A 14,468-nucleotide genomic window follows, 5' to 3' on the forward strand; every position below is an offset into this window, starting at 1 on the left:
TTGGGAAAGTTGGCAGTACACTTTTAAGACAAGTGGGTTCTCCTTCTACTAAAGCAGGGATGGGGAACCTTCGGCCCTCCAGCTGTTGTTGAACTACACATCCCAGCATGCCCTGCAACAGTTTTAGCATGGCCAAATAGCAAAAATGAAGCAATGCATGCTGGTATATGTAGTTTAACAACAGCTGGAGGGCCAAAGGTTCCCCACCCCTGTACTAAAGGCTGGAATGCTCTGATTAACTGGAGCTGGCAGATGATCCTTTCATCTCTTACTCTAGAGATCAGCAACATCACTATGAATTAGCAGGACTAGCTGAGACGAAGGGTTAGGGGCTTTCCCACAACCCAATATCAGCAAGTCTCCAATACAGCTTCAGTAAAGTATAAGAGAAAAACCGTAACTGCAGGCTGGCCGTTTCTTGGTGCATTGTTTCATTTACAGTTTATCCTCATATCATTCACTTTTTGATTAATGCACGTGGTGCATGGTTGGGAAAGTCTACAGTGAAACAAGTCAGACAATGTTATAATCGCTGCATGCCCTGTAGACTTGGAGTCAAACTTATATTTATAAAAAACAAACAAAACATAAAAAAACCTTGGATCAAAGTTGGCCTCAAATACAGTGTTAAAGTGACTATTTAGTTGCCAAAATTCCAATGCAAGTTGGGCACATTTGTTCGCTACAAACTGAAGTTGTGTGTAAAGTTAGATTTTGGGTTAAGGGAGTACATAGGTAAAATGTAGATTCAAGGGTAGATGGAGCATGTTAACAAAGGTGATCTCTAGTTTGTCCCTGTTTTTTTTTTTAATTATTATTATTATTATTATTATTATTCTTCAGACATTCATCATTCACTTATGGTAGAACGGAGAAAAAAAAACAATATTCTAAGAATACAAGTATAGTCAAAATAATACAGTCTGAGCAGTTCTAAAGGGACAGGAGGCAGACTAGAGTTATTTAATAACAGTTATTTATATAGCGCACACATATTTTGCAGAGAATATTTGGCAGTCACATCAGTCACCGCCCCAGTGGAGCTTACAATCTACATTCAATATCACATCCACACACATATACATGGGAGGTGGTAGTTAAAAAGACCGTTATAAGGTCGACAGCGACATGAAAAAAAGGTATACACACATGGTCGACACATGTTTTTAGAGTTTGTCATGGGGCCGAATCTTAACAAATTTGGGTAAAATATGCTTTAAAACACAATAACAAAAAAAGTTGAATGTCTAACCTACGGTGTCTACCTATTGAATGTCGACCTTTTAACTATCTAACAATTCAAAAACTATACACAAAACATTTTCGGGGAGGTGCCGGGGAAATGTGGTTGTGTCGTTTGTCACGCAGCCGCTCCGATCGGAAAAAAAATTGCGGCGGGACTCCTGCCATCACAGCCACGTTGTGCCGGCAAGAGGCTTCCGCAATTAGAGCGTGATTGCAGTTGGTGGGCGGCGGGTAGCATGCTAGGCAGCCTTGCCCTGTGATGGGCGGCCCCCAGCATGTGATTGCAAGAGTAAAAAGCAGAATCTGCTACTCTTACTGGATAAGGTCCTATACATGCACGGCAATAACAGCAGAAATTACCTTTATTTTATTTTCGATATCAATGTATGTTTTTTTATGTGTGTATGACCATTAGTCTTAATAAATTGTTTTTGATTAATAGAGAAGCCATTTTATTGTCTATTCATGACATTATTTAAAAACTTTGTATAGTTTTTCCCACTGGCGCAATCTACATTTTAGTAACTATGTATATAAAAATATATTAGACGTTTCTACTGTTTTACTGCCTGCGTTTTACTGACATGGGAGAGGTTTGTCTACAGATACCTTGCACACAGATTAGGTTCAGAGCATTTTGAAGCACGAATAGGTAAAATGAATTCCTGCATGCTGAGATGCACATACTGTATATAGCTGACAATAATCCACATATTCCTGGCAGTTGTAGTTTTAGGCAGTTAAACAGGCGTGTTTTTCTCCCAGCGGACGAATCAGGATGTGGTCCAGTTTTCCCCAATCGTCCAGTCGGGAATGTAGTGGGGTATTCTTATGGGCTGTTTACACAATATTAGCAATCACTATTAGTGAATCATAAAACTAAATGAATTAGTTATCTATTAATGTGTACTTTTGTGAAAAGCACTAAGTGTAATGTGAAGCTAAAACCAAAGTCAGACTTGTCAGTATGCTGACTAATTTCCATCAAGCCAAGCTTCTCACACATACATAAAAGACCACACGTGCCATCAAAGAAGACCATGGAATGAAAAAAATGCATGTGTCCCTTTAAACAATATAATGGGTTTATCAAAGGCAGTTGTAAAGCGTAGGTCAGTGTAAAGAAAATACAAATGCGTTTAGAAAAAAACGTAAAATGAAACCGTTATTGTGCAAATTCCCAAAACAGATGATAAAAGGTACTGGATAGCCTCGTCTGAGGCTACCATCTTGCCCAACAACCGGATGCAGAGATGCACCGAGACTTTTGGAGGTTTCACAACGGAGCACACCATCGTTTGAGTTGTCAAGGCCTTGTCCATAGGAAGGAACACCTTCTGAGACACCATGTCCAGGATCATCTACAAGAACTGCAGCCTCTGTGATGGTACCAGGTGTGATTTCTGCAGATTGAGAATCCACCCGTGATCCGTCAGAAACTGTGTAGTCAGGGCGATGCTTTCTAACAACAGAGCTTCGGACACAGCCTTTATGAGGAGATCGTCCAAGTATGGAATGATGTTCACACCCATTACGCTGAGTTGTAGCATCATCTCCGCCATCACTTTTGTGAACTCCCGTGGAGCAGTGGATAGGCCAAAGGGTAGGGCTCGGAACTGATCAACACAGCCATTTTCATGACCATCACCGATTTCAATTAAATTTGCTGTGCTTGTTAGGTCTGACGAAAAACTAATTTACACCAAATTTAAACATCATAGGTTGGATATTTTTGGAGGTGGAGCCATTTAAAAATGAACAAAATATGCAATTTTTCTGCCGCGGGGGTCTTTTCGTTTGCCTGTAACTTGAGTTCTAATTAAGACAGAGAGATGAAATTAGTGTTAATATGAAGCTTATGACTAGATCTTTTCACTTCAAAAGATCTAGTCATAAGGTAGGTAAGGTAGTACTAAAAAAAAGTTTAATAACCTTTGACCTCAATGTTTTAAAATAGGGATTTTTTTTATATAATTTTTTTTTTTTTTTTTAAGGAGTTCTCCTATATTTCATTTAAACATGTACCAAATTTCACTTTGGGATTCCCATGGGATAATGCAATAACAATAATTTACTGACAAGCAGGCAGCTAAATTATACAAAATTCTCACTTGCAGACAGTGTATTATAAAGTTTTGAAAAACAGCAATATAACCTTAATAAATATATATATATATATATATATAGCAAAGAGAAAATCAGCGGCACTCTGCAGACTGTTCAATAGAGTAAAAAGTCTTTAATCCGGTCCTACGCCGTTTCGGGGACTGCGCCCCGTCTTCAGGGACAAGTGATACACACTGAAGACGGGGCGCAGTCCCCGAAACGGCGTAGGACCGGATTAAAGACTTTTTACTCTATTGAACAGTCTGCAGAGTGCCGCTGATTTTCTCTTTGCTACTATGGATCTTGCTTGATTCCCAGAGGGCACCGCAGCAAATAACCATACCCACGTTAGTGAGTGCCGAGCCATACCTGCTACCTATATATATATATATATATATAAAAAACAGACCAGGTTTTGTTCATGCTTTCAATGAGTTTAGTTTTGAAGTTGCAGACAGAGTTTCTCTTTCTGTAATGGTGTACACACGTCTTGTTGTAGTCATTGGATCTACTGTTGTTAGTATATCACAACGATGAACTAGAAGAATGTCGGGTTTCCCTGGGTATTTGTAGGATGGGGATGGTCCTTGTGAGTGGAGAAAGCTGACCTTTACTAATTCGTACTTTTCATCTACGTCAAGAACACATGCTACCCACCACTCTGCATCATACACACAAGTGACAAATCCTTTAATGTCTTTAAATTCTACTTCGTCCTCCAGTAAACAAACTTGTTCCACTTTCGAAGATGTAGAGTAGGAATAAACTTTAGTTGACAGAGTAGTTGTTGATAAGGGAATAAAGGAATGTAGTTTCTGGGTTCCAGCAATTGTGCGGGATTGCTCAAATCGAGCTTCCAGGAACTTCTCTTCTGCCTCGTGGTCAGTTGAACTGGTGTACTTGAAAGAGACAGCTGGAACATTCTCAACGGCCCAATCAAACAATTGTTGAGGTGTCATTATTTGTTGATCATACGGCCTTTGGAGACTGGCTCGTGCAGCTAATCTTTTCACAGTGCCACCAACTCCATCACATGCCCCTTTTCCATGGGAGGTATCTGAAAAGTGCCACTCGGCTGGAATTCCAAAGTCTTGCTCGTGACAGCAAAGATTAATGAAATTCTTTTGATTTTTATACTGAGAGGCAGCTCCATCTGAGAAATAAATGATCTTTGTAACGATAGGATACTTTTCCTTAAGAAAATGTACGAGTAACCCCTGGAATAAATAAACTGCAACAGTATCATGGTGAAGGCAGTCTGATATAATAACAAAGCTGACATGCTTTAGACTCCCTGCCTCATCTATGAAGTATGCTACACAAGGATGAAGAGTTGCTTGTGCGTTATTCCAGTGGAAACCTTGCACTTCGTCTTGCAGTACAAACGAATAGTTCTCTGCAAAATCGCAGATTACCAAAAACTCCCCTGGTTGCAAACTTAATATAAGGTCTGCTTGAAAAGACGACTGTTGTCTGGCAATGAAGGAATGGCGCAGCAGTATTTGTAACTTGTCACAAAAAGCGTCCAGAAAGTCATCAGATGAATGCGTAACGGTCTCAAGATTAGACCGGCCAACAGAGACCCATTGTTTGTAAGAAATATTATCTATCATGCTGTCATCCATTAACTGCCTCAACTGTTCCTTAAAATGTTTGAGGCGGTTGGCATCTTCACATACATTACACTCATTAAGGTAGCATGCTGGCTGAGGAGGATTGCATATTATCATCGCCAAACAATCCTTATACGATTTCAATGGGATCTTTTCCTTTGATGTCAAATCAGAAATCTTTGCACCTAATATCATGAGTTTGACATTCTGGTGGATGGTGCAGACACACACTGAATGTGTACCACTTCCTCCAGCTAAGGTGCAGTGTTTGGGGCGAAGTTCTGCAAACTTTGAAAACCCTAGACGTTGCAGCAGAAACTTTTTTTTAAACAAGGTATACGCCTCTTTTAAATTGCTCAAAACCAACCGTTTCTGAGCATGAACTCTTTTTCCATCTGGCATTTTTAACAAAACAAAGTCTTTCTTTCCGGGCATGATGCGACTTATATCATCAGATTCATAAAAGTTTCTGACAACATTTGCAGTTTCTTCTGTCAGCACCTTCCCTGGTTTTGGATTAGGTGTGGAAAGTATACCTTTCTCTTTAACAAGTTTTTTAGCTACACGAACCATAAAATTGGATGCACCAAACTCTTCCTCCACTTTTTTTTTAATACTCCAACTTTTTACAACAGGACGTGTGTACACCATTACAGAAAGAAAAACTCTGTCTGCAACTTCAAAACTAAACTCATTGAAAACATGAACAAAACCTGGTCTGTTATATATATTAAGGTTATATTGCTGTTTTTCAAAACTTTATACAGGTTGAGTATCCCATATCCAAATATTCCGAAATACGGAATATTCCGAAATACGGACTTTTTTGAGTGAGAGTGAGATAGTGAAACCTTTGTTTTTTGATGGCTCAATGTACACAAACTTTGTTTAATACACAAAGTTATTAAAAGTATTGTATTAAATGACCTTCAGGCTGTGTGTATAAGGTGTATATGAAACATATATGAATTGTGTTAATGTAGATACACTTTGTTCAATGCACAAAATTACAAAAAATATTGGCGAAAATGACCTTCAGGCTGTGTGTATAAGATGTATATGAAACATAAATGCATTCTGTGCTTAGACTTAGGTCCCATCACCATGATATCTCATTATGGTATGCAATTATTCCAAAATACGGAAAAATCCGATATCCAAAATACCTCTGGTCCCATGTATTTTGGATAAGGGATACTCAACCTGTAATACACTGTCTGCAAGTGAGAATTTTGTATAATTTAGCTGCCTGCTTGTCAGTAAATTATTGTTATCGCATTATCCCATGGGAGTCCCAAAGTGAAATTTGGTACATGTTTAAATGAAATATGGGAGAACTCATTAAAAAAAAAAAAAAAAAATTATAAAAAAAATATATCCCTATTTTAAAAAATTGAGGTCAAAGGTTATTCAACTTTTTTTAGTACTACCTTACTAAATTAAAATTGAAGTGAAAAGATCTAGTCATAAGCTTCAAAATGACACTAATTTAATCTCTGTCTTAATTAGAACTCAAGTTTCAGGCAAACGAAAAGACCCCCGCAACAGTAAATTTGAATATTTTGGTCATTTTTAAATTGCTCCACCTCCAAAAATATCCAACCTATGATGTTAAAATTAGGTGTAGATTAGTTTTCCCCCCCATCCTACTGGTACACCAAATTTCATAAAAAATCGGAGAGGGTCAGTAAAATTTTAGTTTTTTTGAGTTGATTTGATATGGAATGACCCTCAGTGCAAACCAGAGGTAAGCCTGATAAGGCGGCCATATTGGGATGTGAAGGTAGGCATTCTTGATATCCAGTGATACAAGGAATTCCCCCTCTTCCAGGCCTGAAATCACCGCTTTGAGGGATTCCATGTTAAATTTGAATTCCCATAGGTATGGGTTCAGATATTTGAGGTTCAAAATTGACTGGGCTGAACCATCCAGTTTCGGTACCATGAACAGGCTGGAATAAAAGCCCTTTGTTTTGAGCTGAGGGGGAACTGTAACAATGACCTGCATTTGTTTCAGTCGTTAGATGGCCTCTAGCAAGGTAACCTTAGACACAGGTGAAGCTGGTGAGCCAGACCTAAAGAATCTGTGAGGAGGGAGCTGTTGAAACTCCAACCGGTATCCTTGGGAGACAAGGTCTCTCACCCAAGGATCCCAGCAGGATTCTGCCCAAACATGGCTGAAATATTTCAGGCAAGCACACACCTGAATTTCCTCTGGAGGCCGGGGCCAACTGTCACGCGGAGGACTTGGTAGAGGTAGATCCAGGGAACCAGCGGCCACTGGTCAGCGTGCTTAACTTCTGTTTCCCCAAGCAGCATTGGAAGCACCTCTGGCTCTTCCCCTAAATCTGGCCACACGAAAGGACTGGAGAGAGGGGCCGGGATAGACACGTCTGGAGCCGCTGATGGCAGATAGGTGAACTTGCCGGCAGTACTTGTGAAATCCACTTGTTCAGTTCCTCACCAAACAAACCTCCCCTGTGAAAGGAAGATTTGCAATGCCCTTTTTTTGTCCACCGTCCACTGTCGCAGCCACAGAACCCTGCTCGCCGACAGCCATAGCAGTATAGCATCAGTTGATAATGCCAATCTCCTTAATAGCCTCACTCATGAAGTTAGCCGAATCCTGAATATGTTGCAGGAGTGTTAGCTCATCTTGAGGCATGGTATCAAAACCCTCTATGATGTTACCGGACCATTTAACAATGGCTCTTGTGATCCAACCACAAGCAATGGTGGGTCTCTGTGTGACTCCCACTACAGTGTAAATGGATTTGAGTGTAGTCTCAATTTTATGGTCCGCAGGTTTTTTTTTAAGGAGATAGCACCAGATACAGGCAGCACAATCTTACGTGACAGCCTGGACACTGAGGTATCCACAATCGGAGGATTCTCCCATACCTTCCGATCCTCAGAGGGGAAAGGGAAGGAGTTTAGCAACCGCTTAGGGGTTTGACATTTCTTGTCAGGATTAACCCACTCCTCTTTAAAAAATTTATTTAATTCCTTAGAGACAGGAAAGGTGGCTGTAGACTTGTTTTACATTAAAACAAGTCTCAGGTTCTGCCTCTTTATCAGGGATATTCAGGACCTCCCTAATAGAATAGATAAGGGCTTCCACACCCTGAGACAGAGTACAGTCTCCTTTAGCCCCCTCAACTTCCCCTTCCTCCAAATCTGGAATATCATTATCAGAGTCAGATTGGAGCACATGGGGCAATATGCGTTTCTGAGAAACCAGCAGAGGGGGCTAAGAGGCAGGTCTCAGTTCAGAGGTATGAGTGAGAAAATCATCCATAGATTTCTTAAACACTTGTCTTTCCTGCCTGGCAGTAGCCAGTTCAGATGATATGTTAGACATCATCCCTTTTATTGAATCCAGCCAGGTTCCTGTGTGCTGCTTCCCTGTGAAGGGAGAATGCATTGAGCACACAGCAGAGATCCCCCCATGGAGGAAAACTTTGTGCCACAAGACTGACAAATAACCTTCGTGGCAGACATGTTCATAAAGCAGAAAACACACAGGAGCAGTGAATAACACAGATACCCAGTGTTAAGGGGAGTAGACATGGAGAGATCAGTGCTTAAATTCTTAGCAAATCTGACTAGATTGCTTAGAAGTTAGGCATTGATCTCTCCGTGTGTACCCCCCACCCGTTGGGTGAAATGAGCGGCCCCCCGTCCATCCCCCTCGCTAAACACACATTGCGCTGTGCTGAGCGGGGGGGGAGAGATGTGTGCTGAGCGGTCTGTGTTAAGATCGCTCAGCACACATCTCTCCCATCAGTACTGGCCTTAAGGCTGGATGGAGTGAGACAGAGAGGGAGAGAACCAGCACACAGCTGCCTCTATCAGCTAAAGCAATGCTTTGACGGGCAGAAAACTACAGCCTTAATAAGGTAACTAGTTTATATATATATATATATATATATATATTACTCGCCCCCTTCTACAAAACACCCTGGTACCAGTATAAGGTGTGTTTTGAGTGTCCTTGGAGGAGCAGCACTTCCCTGCATGCAGCCTGTAGTATGATGCAGCAGGAAATGGCGCCTCCAAGCTGCTGGTCCCGCTCTCCGGGAAGCCCGGCCCCCTTAATAGTGCAGTGGCCCCGTATATATTATACTGGCAATCACTCCAATTTTACCGAAAATGGGATTAAAACCCATTTTCTGTGACAGCTCCAGTGTGGTAGTGTAGTGGGCCCCGTAGTGCCGAGTGCCCGCTGCGCCCTTATACCGCCATTGTAACCGGGGACATGCTAACTGGGACCCTGGTGTCTGTACTCACCACTCCAACGTCTTCAGCTCCGTTAGGGGTGGTGGCATGCTGTTGGAGTGCGTGCACACCCTGGGGGTAATGAGAAACAACACCTCAGGAGCTATGTCCTGTCAGCAGGGTTATGGACTATTAACCCTTCAAGAGGTTGAACCGGTCTCCCCCCCCCCCCCCCCCCCCCCTCCTAAGTCCCACGACGCAGGCAGACTGGTGCTAGCCAGTGCTGCCTGAAAATAATAAATTTAAATAAAGTTTTGAAGAAAACCTCTCTGGAGCTCCAGAGAATGCACCCGGTTGCTTGGGCACATTTTTCTAAACTAAGTCTGCAGGAGGGGCACAGAGGGGAGAAGCCAGCACACTGAAGAATTTTTTTAAGTGCCAGGCTCCAATGGACCCCATCTATACCCCATGGTAACTCTTACCACCCCAGTATCCCCTAGGACGTGAGAGAAAGTATGTGAACCTTTGCTATCAATATCTGGTATGAACCCCTTGTGCAGCAATAACTGCCTGTAAACATTTCCAGTAAATGTTCATTAGTCCTGAACATCTGCTTGAAGGAATTTTATTCCATTCTTCCATACAAAACAGCTTCAACTTTGTTGTGTGGGTGGGTTTCCTTCTATGAACTGCTCGCTTCAGGTCCTTCCACAACATTTTGATTGAATTAAGGTCAGGGCTTTGACTTGGCCATTCCAAGACTTTAAATTTATTGTTCTTGAACCACACTTTGGCCGAATGACTTGTGTGTTTTGGGTCGCTTTCTTGAGGAGTGACTGATGCAAGAAGTTCAAGGAAATCTCCTCACTGCCAGACAGAAATCTCCTCACTGCCAGGAAATCACAGGGGCTAGAGTAGGCAAACGCTTGTGAATACTTCAGAAACTGAAAAAAAAAATACATTGATACTAGATGAACCAATGATAAGGAGCGCTAAATGTAACCTTCAAGGTATATGCACTACTAGATTCCTCTGCTAAAGAGGTTGTATTTATTTTCAATTCATGAATGTGCGCCTGATTTTTTCACGTATGCCTATGTAAATACTGGGCATATTTGAAAAATATTACTTCAAAAACTGAGCCGTATTCATTATGGTTTTTTGTCTTCTGTTGATTCCAAACTGCTAAATTTCCCATAGATTATAAATTAAGAAAATCCTACAAGATTACAATTTGAATATTTTACATAGGATTACAAATAAAATAAAAGTGATTTTATTAATACATTTATTTAACGGGAGATAGGGGAGTTGAATTTTACAAATGCATGTCAATGGTTTTTTTTTTGTGACGTTCAGTATAGTAGGCAGGAGTCTTAGACTGAGATTACTAAAATGAAAAATTTGATACTCCAAAGGTCCCACCAAAACTCATTCATTACCCCAGTTTGACTACTTGGTGCAAGAGAACGAGAAGCAGAGCTTTTGAGCAAGGTCCCTGTTTGGAATGAAACGCGATATGATCTGTACTCTCAAAGCGTTGATATGTATTTTCACATGTCATATGCGCTTCATTTTTTGATGCAAACATGCTTCTGCATAAAGGTACATACACATGAAGAGATTTTAACTGAGAGATTTTGACTGAGCGTTTTCCCTTGAACTGGCAGTAGGAGATTTTGACTAACTTTTCCAGCGATTTTTGCTATGGGCGATTTTGGCTAACTCATTTAAGCAAGGGGATGCTTTTTCTTTTCCAGCGACCTAGCCAAAATTGATTTACCTGCACAGTTTATTTTTAGCAGCGATAGCGACCTGGCGGGGACGTGCATCGCTATTGCTGGCTGTGTACACACAGAGCGATATGACTATATAGTTCTATATAGTTTTTGAGCGATTTTGACTATATAGTTAAAATCGCTCAGCTATATCGCTCTGTGTGTATGGACCTTAAGACTTGTTTTCAGTTCTCCGGAAGTACTGTATTAGTGCTTACAAATTGAACCATGACACAGGAGATACTTTGGAACATAGCTGTTATTTTTATTGCAGGTTTAAATATACACAACAGTGCAAACGAAACATAAACTAGCTTCAATACAGCAGTATCACTTTTCTTGATTTAATGTTGGACCTGCAGAGCAGATGCAAATTCGTGCTGACTGGCATGCTGAGAACAATACATTATGGGAGTAATTCAGAGTTGATCGCAGCAGAAAATTTGTTAGCAGTTGGGCAAAACCATGTGTACTGCAGGGGGGGGGGGGGGGGGGCATATATAACATGTGCAGAGAGAGTTAGAGTTGTGTGGGGTGTGTTCAAACTCAAATTTAAATTGCAGTGTAAAAATAAATCAGCCAGTATTTACTCTGCACAGAAACAATATAACCTACCCAAATCTAAAGGCCAATATGGACGGGCCGATGCGGGGAGAGATGTGTGCGCTGAGTGAACCGCTCAGCACACATCTCTCCCGCCGCTCAGCACAACGCGATCTGTGCTGAGCGTGCGAGGGGAGACGGTGGGGCCGCTCACTTCACCCAGCGGGTGAAGTGAGCGACCCGCTAGATTGGCTTCTAGCAGCAGCGATAGCGATGCACGGGGCTGCGCATCGCTATCGCTGTAAGGGGTACACACGGAGCGATCAGGCTTATATTCTAAGCAATCTAGTCAGATTGCTTAGAATATCGCTCCGTGAGTACCCCATTTAACTTTTAACTCTCTCTCCAAATGTTATATCTGCCCTCCCTGCAGTGCACATGGTTCTGCCCATCTGCTAACAAAGTTGCTGCTACGATCAGGTCTGAATTAGGTCCTATATGTTTTCCTTTCTGTGAAAAGATACACATGTACATTTGCACACATCCAGAAGATGGCGTGTACTGTTCCTTGCACAAGTTGAAAAAATATGTGCATGGTATATAAAAGGATGCCTATTATGTGGTACATGGGAACACCTTATAAGCATCCTTTTATACAGTTGTAAGAAAAAGTATGTAAACCCTTTGGAATTTCTTGGATTTGTGCATAAATTGGTCAAAAAATGTGTTCTGACCTTCATCTAAGTCACAACAAAAGACAAACACAGTTAGCTGAAAGTAATACCACACAAACAATTATATGTTCTCATGTTTTTATTGAACACACCATGTAAATATTCACAGTGCAGGGTGGACAAATTATGTGAACCCCTAGGCTAATGACTTCTCCAAGAGCTAATTTGAGTCAGGAGTCAGCCAACCTGGAGTCCAATCAGTGAGACGAGATTGGAGGTGTTGGTTAAAGCTGCTCTGCCCTATAAAAAACACACACCAGTTTTGAGTTTGCAATTCTCAAGAAGCATTCCTGATGTGAACCATGCCTCGCAGAAAAGAGCTCTAAGAATTAAGAATTGTTGACTTGCATAAAGCTGTAAAGGGTTACAAAAGTATCTCTAAAAGCCTTGATGTTCTTCAGTCCACGGTAAGACAAACTGTCTATAAATGGAGAAAGTTCAGCACTGTTGCTACTCTCCCTAGGAGTGGGCGTCCTGTAAAGATGATTGCAATAGCACAGTGCAGAATGCTCAATGAGGTGAAGAAGAATCCTAGAGTGTCAGCTAAAGACTTACAGAAATCTCCGGCACATGCTAACATCTCTGTTGCTGAATCTACCATACGTAAAAGACTGAACAAGAATGGAGTCCATGGGAGGAAACCACGGAGGAAGCCACTGCTGTACAAAAAAAACATTGCTACACGTTTGAAGTTTGCAAAAGAGCACCTGAATGTTCCACAGCACTACTGGCAAAATATTCTGTGGACAGACGAAACCAAAGTTGAGTTGTTTGGAAGGAACACACAACACTATGTGTGCAGAAAAAAAAGCTCAGCACACCAACATCAAAACCTCATTCCAACTGTGAAGTATGGTGGAGGGGGCATCATGGCTTGGGGCTGCTTTGCTGCCTCAGGGCCTGGACAGATTGCTATCATCAACGGAAAAATAAATTCCCAGGTTTATCAAGACATTTTGCAGGACAACTTAAGGCCATCTGCCCACCAACTGAAGCTCAACAGAAGATGGGTGATGCAACAGGACAACGACCCAAAGCACAGAAGTAGATCAACAACAGAATGGCTTTAACAGAAGAAAATACACCTTTTGGAGTGGCCCAGTCAGAGTCCTGACCTCAACCCGACTGAGATGCTGTGGCATGACCTCAAGAGAGCGATTCACACCAGACAACCCAAGAATATTGCAGAACTGAAACAGTTTTGTAAAGAGGAATGGTCCAAAATTCCCCCAGACCGTTGTGCAGGTCTGATATGCAACTATAGGAAATGTGTGGTTGAAGTTATTGCTGCCAAAGGAGGGTCAACCGGTTATTAAATCCAAGGGTTCACATACTTTGTCCACCCTGCACTGTGAATGTTTACATGGTGTGTTCAACAAAAATATGAGAACATGTTTGTGTGGTATTAGTTTCAGCAGACTGTGTTTGTCTATTATTGTGACTTAGATGAAGATCAGAACACATTTTATGACCAATTTATGCACAAATCCAGGAAATTGCAAAGGGTTCACATACTTTTTCTTGCAACTGTATATTATGCAAGAGGAGAGACAAAGGGGGGAGACAGAGAAACAGGAGGAAGGACAGGGGAGACAGGACGAAGAGGGGAACAGGAGTAAACAGAAAGAGAAAGACAGCGGTGGGGACAACATCTAGTATATACCATAGGTGCAAATGTAATAGAAAGCTGCATTTTGAACAAAGCATAAATAAATAAATAAATCTGCACTGTCAGAGAAAGAGCCTCCAAAGATGACAATTTTCTAACATACTGTACGAGCCCACTAATGATCGAGGTTTTGCCTTCTCTCTTTACTTAGACTTTATATTCCCGGTACATATATACTGCACTCTACTAATGTCTAACATCCTAAATGACCCCCTCTAATACCTGCAGTAATTATTCAGCACACTTCTTGGGCATAAGTCACCAGTGTTTCATCACATATCCTTGGGCACACAGCCACTCATTTAGCCATCAGTCTTGCTGGAGAGAGGTGGCCATTTTCTAGTAGCACATATCCTCATTATTCTTCTCTGTAATGTTTCCTCCAAGATAGGCACAGAGTGATGACAATAGCGCTGTGTGTCACACACCCTGCCAGGCTTCAGGAAAATTGGAAGACTTGTCAAGGAGGTCACCATTATTTTCATGGAATCTCACTGACATTTGGAGATAGTTAGCAAGTACTGCATGTAATAATGTTTTAGATGTCCTCTACAAATGTGAA

At 41.4% G+C, this 14,468-nt stretch overlaps 1 protein-coding gene and 1 long non-coding RNA gene across 5 annotated transcripts in view; one reads left to right on the top strand and one right to left on the bottom strand.

Moving 5' to 3' along the window:
* The window catches only part of LOC135056369 (uncharacterized), a 51,775-nt gene that overhangs the window by 36,017 nt on the left and 1,290 nt on the right, over window positions 1-14,468 (top strand). The window lies entirely within an intron of this gene.
* PALD1 (phosphatase domain containing paladin 1) overlaps window positions 1-14,468 on the bottom strand; it is a 492,251-nt gene that overhangs the window by 13,788 nt on the left and 463,995 nt on the right. The window lies entirely within an intron of this gene.

This window comes from Pseudophryne corroboree, chromosome 3, assembly GCF_028390025.1.
Source record: "Pseudophryne corroboree isolate aPseCor3 chromosome 3, aPseCor3.hap2, whole genome shotgun sequence".
In the NCBI taxonomy this organism is placed as follows: domain Eukaryota; kingdom Metazoa; phylum Chordata; class Amphibia; order Anura; family Myobatrachidae; genus Pseudophryne; species Pseudophryne corroboree.